A 9,002-nucleotide genomic window follows, 5' to 3' on the forward strand; every position below is an offset into this window, starting at 1 on the left:
GTGTGTGTGTGTGTGTGTGTGTGTGTGTGTGTGTGTGTGTGTGTGCGCACCACTCACCGGGAGCACTTGAAGATGACAGAATATCTGCGCTCTGCTTGGAGATGCTTGAGCCAACAGCAGAGTGGGGGATGCCTGCTGATGTACTAAATGAATAGCCGGGCTGCCGTATAAGATGATTAACGCTAATAACTCTATTAGTAAATGCCTTTCGCCATCATTTATTTCTTAACGTGGTGAGTCAGTGGAGTTGGATGGGAAAAGCATGTTAGAAATGTGATGGGCAGGAGGCTGAGCTAATGCATAAAATGCAGAGATGCCAGAAAGCCCAAAGATGATAAAGGACAAATGGTTTGAGGGCGAAGGTACGTGACGCTGTGTAACGCCTGGATTGTGAGAACTAGGACAGAGACACGGCTCTGCGGGGCTTTCTGAGGCCCTGCGTGGAAATCCAGCTCTGTCGGGGCTTAATGAAATCCCGGAGGAGTGAGGAGGACTGCCTTCTCAAAGGAGGGAGGACTCCTGTTACCAAATGCATAGGCTTAAAGGGAGGTCAAAGTTTGCACGCACCTATGAGAGTGCACAAGGAAAACAATCAATCTAGGGCACTTAAGAAACTGGGGAAAACACCCAGACTCAGAGCCTTGAAAAAAGATTGGTTTCCATATAACTGTGGGTTCTTGTTTCATGGCTAGGCTGATGTACTATTAGGTTGCTGGCACCAGTTTTTCCTGGGAAAAATACCACTTCCTTATAAGAGAAGATGAAATATGCATCACACTGGGATAATTGTGATTAAAGCCAACAGCATTTTGGAAAAAGGAGGTTCATAAAGGTGCCCAACTAGCGTGTTATAAAATGAGCTGCACTCACCTTTATGCGCTACATGCCACGATGCCAAAAAGCAGGATGCTTAACCAAGAACGAACCTTCAATGCTATGAGGAGTGGGAGGGGATTTGAAGGAAAATACAGAAAAAATCCTATCTTTCAGCTTCAGTAACATTTTAACACCACGTGTCACAGCTCTGGTGGAGAACGGGCCTGAGTCTCATCAGAAAGGAACCTCTCTAGCTGCTGGAGTGGTTTTGGGATGAACAGCTCTAGTTCTGTTATATAAAATAGTAAAGGAAAAAAGCCTGTTCCAAGTAGGCAGGCAGCTCACAGCTTTGCCTGCCGCTCTCCTGTGGTCCCTGTTTGCCTTTATGCTGGTGTAGGTGGACTGCTGAACCATTAGAGCAGAGACTAATGGTGTGATGGTAGGAGATTAGGCTTGCTCCACTGTCCAAAAAGGTTGGGATCATTTTTGGTCAGATGTAAGGGAAGAGGTTCCCCCCGGGGACAGGGGGCAAGTGCAGAACGGCTGCTTCGTGCCACTGAAGTTTCTAAACTCAGCAATCATTTAATCTGGTGGTAATAAAGTAAGGCTTCACCTTGATGAATCCAGAGACGTGACAGTGCCTGCGAGGACAACCTCTGCAAGGCATCACAGACAACGAGGGCTGGGAGGGACCTCAGGAGGTCGCATCTAATCCACCCCCTGCTCCAAGCAGGGCCAGTCCCAGCCCCAGCCCCAGCCCCAGCCCCAGCCAGATGCTGTTAGTGCTTCTGGGCTCAATCCCAGCCACCTTGAGAGACCAGGGAGCAGGGACTGTCTTGCTTCCTGAAGGCTTTTTCCTCCTCTGAGGATGGATCTTCAATTCATTTTCAGGTCTGGGGCTGCCCCGAGCACCTGGAACAGAAGCACAGGGGAGGGTTGGCCCTGCTGCCCCCACGCCTGCTCCCTGGCTGCAGTAGCGCCCTTAGGGGAGGACAAACCAGGGGGCCCCAAAATGTTGTAACAATTTTTTGGGGGGGGGGGGAATGAAGTCATTAAAAACGTTGTTCTTTTTTCAGCTGATGAATACGTTTCATACATAGGGCAAAGTGAAACGGAAATCAAAAATACCCGACTTGCTTATAGGTCATCAAAATCAAGCCTCTATGGGGCCCCAAATGACTCTCTTACGCAGGGCCCCAGAAACTGTAAGGCCACCACCAACCCCAAATCCTGGAGCTGCAAGGGGGGCTCCTGCACTCCCACCTTGCTGCCAGCAGGAGGCGCTGTGCACTTCCTGCCCCAGGGGGGTGCACAGAGCGGGGGCAGCAGGAAAGCAGCGGTGGGGCAAGGGAGACCCTCCCCGCCCCCGGTATGCAGCTTGCTTTGCAGTGCATATTGCTAGTGCTGCAGTGCATACGGCTTGCTTTGCAGTGCATATTACTTGCTGTGCAAGGCATACTGCTTGTGTTGCAGTGACTGCCGCTTGCTTTGCAGTACATGGCTGTGTGCCTCCCCCCCGTTGCCAGCTGTTCCCAGGGAGTCTCGCTGGAAGCGCTGTAGCAGCGGAGGGATGGAACAACTCGATGATCCGGCGAGATCAGTGCACGCTGCAGCACACCCCACATGCAGCTCCCCTGCAGCATACAAGCAGCTCCCTGGTGGTCTAGTGGTTAGGATTCGGCGCTCTCACCGCCGCGGCCCGGGTTCGATTCCCGGTCAGGGAACATCCCTTTTTCTTCCTCTTTCCAGCCGAGCTTCACCCTCTTGGGGTCGGCGCGCGGCTTGGCTGTTGCATTGCCCAGTATTGCATTGCAGTGCTCGGCACCGCACCGGGTTTAACACCGCGATTGCAACCCCCCTCCCAGGGATTCCACCCCCCGCCGCCCTCGAGGGTGCCCTGTGCGCATGCGCTGCTCTGGAAGGGGAGAGGGCGTGGCTGCTGCGCGCGCACCCCCCTCAGCCCCGCCCCTGCTCGGTGTGGCTGCCCCGCGCAGCGGGCGGAGCGGACCAGGCCCAGGTGAGCGGCAAGATGGCGGCCTCCTTCTGGGGGGGGGCACGGCCCTCCCCCCCTTGTGGGGAGGGGGGAATTCCCCCCATAGGGGTGCAGCTTTGGGAGGGCATTCCCCTACCTCCGCAATGGGGGTGCAGCTTTGAGGGGGCACTGTCCTGGGGGGAAGGGGGGCACTGCCCTACCCCCACCCTGTGTGGGGATGCTCTCCCCCCCATGGGGGTGCAGATGGGCGCAGGGGGGCGGGTTCGTGACGTCGCCCACATCTGCGTCTCCCCGGCGGGGGCTGCGTTTTCGGACAGGGGCTTCTCTGGAGGGGAGCCCACCGCACGTATGTATTTATTTCTTTATTTGTACGGCCTCATCTGCTGCCGAAGCAGACGCCGTTAGGCCACGGCCTGGGGCTCGGCTGCCACGAGACTTGAGACGTCTCCCTGGGTACATGACACATTAGGAAAAAAAAAACCCAGAGCTAAGAGGTTTTTCTTAAAAATAAATAAATAAGTATCTCTGTTCCGGTGTATCAGATGGCTGTCAGAGGCTGTCCGTTCTGCGTCGGCAGCGTTTGTTTCAGTTTCCAAATGGATTCTCTTTAACCGAGCAGCCCAGGTGTAAGGGCAAGCTGTCCAGGTCGCCGTCCATCCATCTTTTGTTAGGAGGGGCGCGGTCGTAATTCGCCTGGTTATGGTGAAAAGAGGGATGCCAAACTTATGTGGGGGCCACGCGCTGGCTCTGCAGTCGTCCTTGCCGCTCTGCAGCTCGCTCTTAATGAAGAGCCGGGGGGGAGAAGCCCTCCCAATTAAGAGCTGTTGAGTTTCCTTCGAGGTCTATTAAAGAGCAAGGTGGGGATGCTAAAATCCTGCCCCTGTCCTAGGCCTGCAGCCGGATTTATCTATGGGAGTGTTGCTAAACAGATTTCTTTCCCTGTTCTATGTCGTCTGCGAGCGCATCTCGAGCGTTGTCAACAGAGATAAGCATGCATTATTGTGACTCCCCTTCTTTGCTTTGTATTGATTATCATAAGTTACAGTTTTAAAGTATGGGTGAAACCCATCTGGCGGCAACCGAGCTCTGCGATGTAGCAGTGAATATGCTTTATCGAGAGATGTCTGAGAGAAATAGTAGACGAGACATGCTGCGGGCATATGTCGTAATGCATGATAGCTCTGAAAGTCTTTCAGAAAATGGTATGAGTAATTGATGCGCGTCTTGCAGCCCTCATAATGAAAAATACCAAGGGACTTCTTTTGGGCTTAATTTTCATAGCTTAATTGCAATAATTGGCTATTTTTACTGAGTCTGTAAATGAGATGGCTGTGTGTTATACCAGAGTAGCTGCTAGAGATTCAACACCAGTGATGTGGTCACTCATGATTATCACAGCTGGAAAAAAATGGTCCAAGATGTTATTTTTTCTTGGACCCGTATATCAATAGATGGCTGGTGCTGGGTGCTAAATGCTTTGGGAGATCAGACAGGTTGCAAAATAGACTTCTAGGCCCTAAATGATAAGTCCTCAGTCTTGAAAATCTTGGCTGAGTCCAATTGTCATAGTTTAAACTATTGGGCAGATAAAACTTTGTCATTGATGCTTGATTTATTGATCATCCTTTCTTTTGTAAACTTCAACTAGTTGACAAAAATGCCCTGTTTTTTTTTTTTTTTAAAGATATTTTCTGTGAATGTCAGGGTAGTTTGGCAGTCAGTATTAACATTCAAGGCTCAGCTTATTTTTTTAACTTATATTAGGTTAAAAGCAAAATTTGTGAATGGTTCTAGCTTTGATCAGTTTAAATGTCATGGAGGCTTCTCTGGGAGAATGAGCCTAATTTAGAAATGGAAATGGTGAAGAAAACTTCCTTTAAGTTCAAAATGGCCAAGCTGTTAAGAGCTGTCAGGGTTTATGTTGCTGAAAGATGATGATGAAGATGGCTATTATTATTAGCTCAATTTTTATAGGGGTAAGAAAAGTACAAGGTACTTGGGGATTGAAAGAAAAGGCTATCCAGCTGCCTGGACTATGAATTTGACCAACCTCCAGTGTAAACAGTGCACATTTACTGTAGGGACTGCCTACATGATGATTTTGCACCTCAGTAAGACTCCTCGCCTTGTGTCAGAGGGCTAGAAATTGAGTGGACTGGACCAAGTCATGTCAGGGCTGGTTTAGAAGCCATGAAATCAAATGCTTCTATTTGGTTTCACAAATTTGTTCAATTAAACTGAGCACAGTTGGGTTAGGCAGTAGACAGTGGGCTTGAAGGATGATTTTCATTGCAAGTGGTTTATATGCTTACTGATGTGCAGATAAGAGGAGGTTGTTAGGTTGTAAGCAGTAGATAACAGCTTGGGACTGGTTTGTGTGCTAAGTGAATAAGGCAGACAAGGTTCTTTGAGTAATTAAGTGAAAATGCATTTTCACTTAGGCCGATACACTGAGTACCCTGTAAATCTTGTTTGATTTTGACCACTTGGGGAGGAAGAAGGCTACTGAGTGGGGTAGAAGTAAGCATGCTGCTGTGTTTTATGTGTATTGGGTTGGGCTCTGTATTAAGAAGGGTGTTCAGTTAATTGTGTGCATGTAACCTAACTTCAGAATGATAGTTTAAGTATCCAGAGATTCAAATTACTTAAAAAAATGCTAATAAATAGGCTTCCATTCAGCTTTTTTTTTTTAATTTTAGGCCTCACATGATGTTTCCTGTGCACATCTGCACCACTGTTGTATTTCTGAGATGAACTTGCAGGTAAATTCTGATAAGACCAAAGGATTCTGCCTGTGGCAGTGCTGAAGCTTAGGGCCCCCTCCTGTACTAATCATCAGTACTCTTCTGGGAGCTGTCCAGCATGGCATAATCAAAGGAGGCCTGCGTTTCTTCTCTTGACTCTCCACTGATGGCCTCCTTTCTCCGTGGCCTCTTGCCTTCTCTGCAGCTAGCTGGGTAGATGAGTGAGCAGTAGCAGGAAAAGGGACCAGCTGCTTTTCTCTCGCCCTTATACTCCATCTCGGCTGGACTGAGGACTGGAGATTTAAAAAAATGGGCTGGATACTCTCGTTGTCAGGGTATTATTTTCTCACCCCAAATTTGTAAACAGAAGACGTGAAGGACTATGATTCACCAATTACTCATCTCCCATAGGCAAAGAAAGTATGTCTACATTCACCTGTGTTGTAAGCAGGTTGGTCACATTAGTAAAACATTGATGAAGGAATAAGAACTTGCTGGGTACTAAAGAGGAAGGCAGCATACATCTTTCCTTCCCTTCCTTTCTGGTGGAAAAATGCTTTCCTTACTCTCAAAAGTGGCAATGTCTTTAACCATTAACGCGAATCATGAGAACTAGTATGGCATAGTTCTTGGTTGTCCTGTCTAAGTAGTTCTTTTGTTCTTGTCTGGCCACCTGTATTGGCTGACAAAATTCTCTTCTAAGAGCCGTGGTCTGGTGAGATGTAGAAAATTTCTGGGTTCAGAACAGGTAAAACTTAGATTTTTTTAAAGAGAAATGTTCTGTTTTCTCATGTCACTATCAATGAATAAGATTCTCTCTCAAATTTCAGGGAAGAAGGCTGTTGTGATGAATGTTCAGAGTTCCTATGGTGGTGGGTTTTCCTTTCAGTTACTGCTAAGTGCACTTACCAAAAATAAATGCTAGTTTAACATGAGCTTTTATGAACTCTTCTGGCTTCTATAGTAATGCTGAAACATCTGTGATGCCAGCATGGTAGAAATCCCAATGTCCCATCACAAATCAGTTTTCTGGTAAGTTAAATACTTGGTATGCAGAATAGGTGGTAAATGTGTTCTGGAAACTTTAATGTCGACCCTGGATAAAATAGGTGCTTCCAACTTTCAACATGTGAGTTGCTTAAAGAAAATTCATGGTAACTGGTAGCCAGTGCAGTCCTGCCTAGTCCTGTCCTTTGTTGGAATCTGTCCTAGATGGCAGTTCAGTTCCTGATCATTCAGTTCAATTTCCCCTGACTGTAGTTACGGGTTTTTTAGCAATTCTGTAAATTCTAAAAGTGTTTTCTAGTTTATGTAACTAGTCATTTTGTAATACTGAAGAACAGCTTGACTAATATACTGAGGTTTATGATTTTTAATAAGCTGTCAGTGCCAACTCCAAAACTAGTTCAATTACAGATACTTTATCTGCATCCTGTTATTTTTTGTGACTACCAATGACTTTCCTAGCATTGTAAGTGTTCTCTCTCTCCTTTTGGTTGAAAATAGAAACACAAACACGTCGTGATCAAGCAAAAATCTTAAATTGAAAAAGTTTTCCTCCTTCCATTTTTAATGAAAGTAATTTCTTAACAAGAATGGGTAACCTTTCTTCAGAAGTTCATTGGTGTCCCACTAATTATTTCTTAGGTTGAGACATTGCTAGAGGAAAATTTAAATATTCTGCAGTCTAGGGGTTCTCATTTATCAAATCAATAATTCCTTACTTGCTGATGAGATGCACTGTGTTGCCAGTTTACCCAAGATGGCAACACAAAAAGAATAGACATCTGTAAGTATTACTTGACTCACTTATTTGCCTCGACTTCTGGGTGGAACCAGTGTTTTAGATGAAGTCTCAGGGTGAACAGTTGGGTCTTAAGTTTGACTCTCAGATATTAGGTGGATTTTAGCTTTGAAAACATGCAGCTTATACTTTCCCAGAATGAAGAGAAATTAGTAGAAAAACAAACACGCAAAGAAACAGAATCCCCACAGAAGGGCTTTGGTCTGGACCTCTGCATGTTGAGTGTTTCCGTTGCTTAAGCTTCACGTGGAAAAGCTAGCTGCTGCTCCCTGTGTTGGTCCGTTACAGCGCATCTCTGCTGGATGATGGAGCTGCATAAATAGTTTGGTTCCAGTCCTTTTGTTCTAAGTAAGCAGGTTATAGCATTTTTCTGTGTATTAAAGAAAGCCATGTTCCCTCAAAGTGCTTTTGAAATGTGAAACTATCCTACTTTTGCTTTCATGTTGTCTTACCACTACAAACTCTAAGTGCTTATGGATGAAGTTGAGTAAGGTTCTGATATCAAGTAAGGGTGGATATTCAGAAATGTATGTTACATCTCTTTTGGAAAATACCTAGAAAACAGGAGCATTATGATGTTTACAGTTTGTTGGTATAAATATATTGGGAGGATATTGTTGACTTCTTTGTATTGTCACTGGAAGACAGCAGTGGTCTTAGTTTTGTTTGTTGTTGCAAGTATAGTCAAAAATGAAAAACATCTGCAACAAAACATTACCTGAACGCTACATTTTTCATTTAAAGACGGAGTAAAATGCCATTATTTTCTGTCCTAACTGCATATTCTTTTACTGTGCCAGTGATGTCTTGTAACAGTTTTTCATTTGGCTCTGAAATATTTTAAATTTTTTAAGCTACTGGTTTAGTTTATAATATGTAAAATGTCTGTGTTTTTTCCTAGATGGGCAGTCATCAAGAGAATTTTTCTTCCCAATCTGTTGTTAATGGAATAAAGAATTGGGGATTAACTGCTGTCTAATATCTAGATCTAGATATATAGAGCTATATAGATATATATCTGTGTATATTGACTTGTATTGTTTTTTACATGGAATCAGCTGTTTGCAGAGAAAAATGCTTACATGCAAAAATTGCCCAGGGTAGTCAGAAGAAGAATATATATCTAGGAATATGCTAGGTACAGGAAATCCATGCTCCTATGACTTAACAGACCCAAAAGAGATGCTTATAATTTAAAAATCACAACCAGTGCTACTTAAAATGCTGTGTAGAGTTAAAGCAGACTTTGCAGAGCTAGAAAAGAAGCATGTCAAGAGATTTCCAGGTATGTTCAGTCTTTTTTTTTTAAGTTCTCCATAGTCTTGGAGTAATCATATAAACACTCTTGGTTCTCATTTCTGATGTAACATGTGAGCAAAGTCGCCAGCAAACAAACAGAACGCAGGAGATCTTGCTCCAATAGTGAATTAGGGAATGGCTGTCAGCTTCATCTCTGAGAGTTCAAGGGGCAGCAAACAACTAAGTGTTCTTTCCAATGAAAACCTATAAGCAACTCTTGCAGTCAGTGTTAGATTCGCCTTCCATGTCTCCTTCCGATAGCCTGACTCTGTAAACTTTAAGAAAATCTCCCTGCCTGCATGACTAAAAAAAAAAACTAGATTTAACCACACTAAAAAATTGTAAT

The 9,002-nt window shown here is 45.0% G+C and overlaps 1 protein-coding gene and 1 non-coding gene across 5 annotated transcripts in view; both read left to right on the plus strand.

Moving 5' to 3' along the window:
• Positions 1–2,468: 2,468 nt before the first annotated feature.
• On the plus strand, positions 2,469–2,540 carry TRNAE-CUC. The gene has a single exon. It is a non-coding gene; the product is annotated as a tRNA-Glu (tRNA).
• A 234-nt stretch (positions 2,541–2,774) lies between these two features.
• Positions 2,775–9,002, plus strand: part of DNAJC5 (DnaJ heat shock protein family (Hsp40) member C5) — a 53,422-nt gene continuing 47,194 nt past the window's right edge. For 3 of the 4 annotated variants that reach the window (XM_019510062.1, XM_019510060.1, XM_019510063.1), the window contains exon 1: positions 2,775–2,833. The gene's annotated coding sequence lies outside the window, so the exon portion shown is untranslated. Of the gene's footprint in view, positions 2,834–5,508; positions 5,572–9,002 lie in introns of those variants that run through there. The other variant, XM_019510061.1, reaches the window with a different exon arrangement.

Source organism: Gavialis gangeticus, unplaced genomic scaffold (genome assembly GCF_001723915.1).
Source record: "Gavialis gangeticus isolate Ggan-Ray unplaced genomic scaffold, GavGan_comp1, whole genome shotgun sequence".
Lineage (NCBI taxonomy): Eukaryota > Metazoa > Chordata > Crocodylia > Gavialidae > Gavialis > Gavialis gangeticus.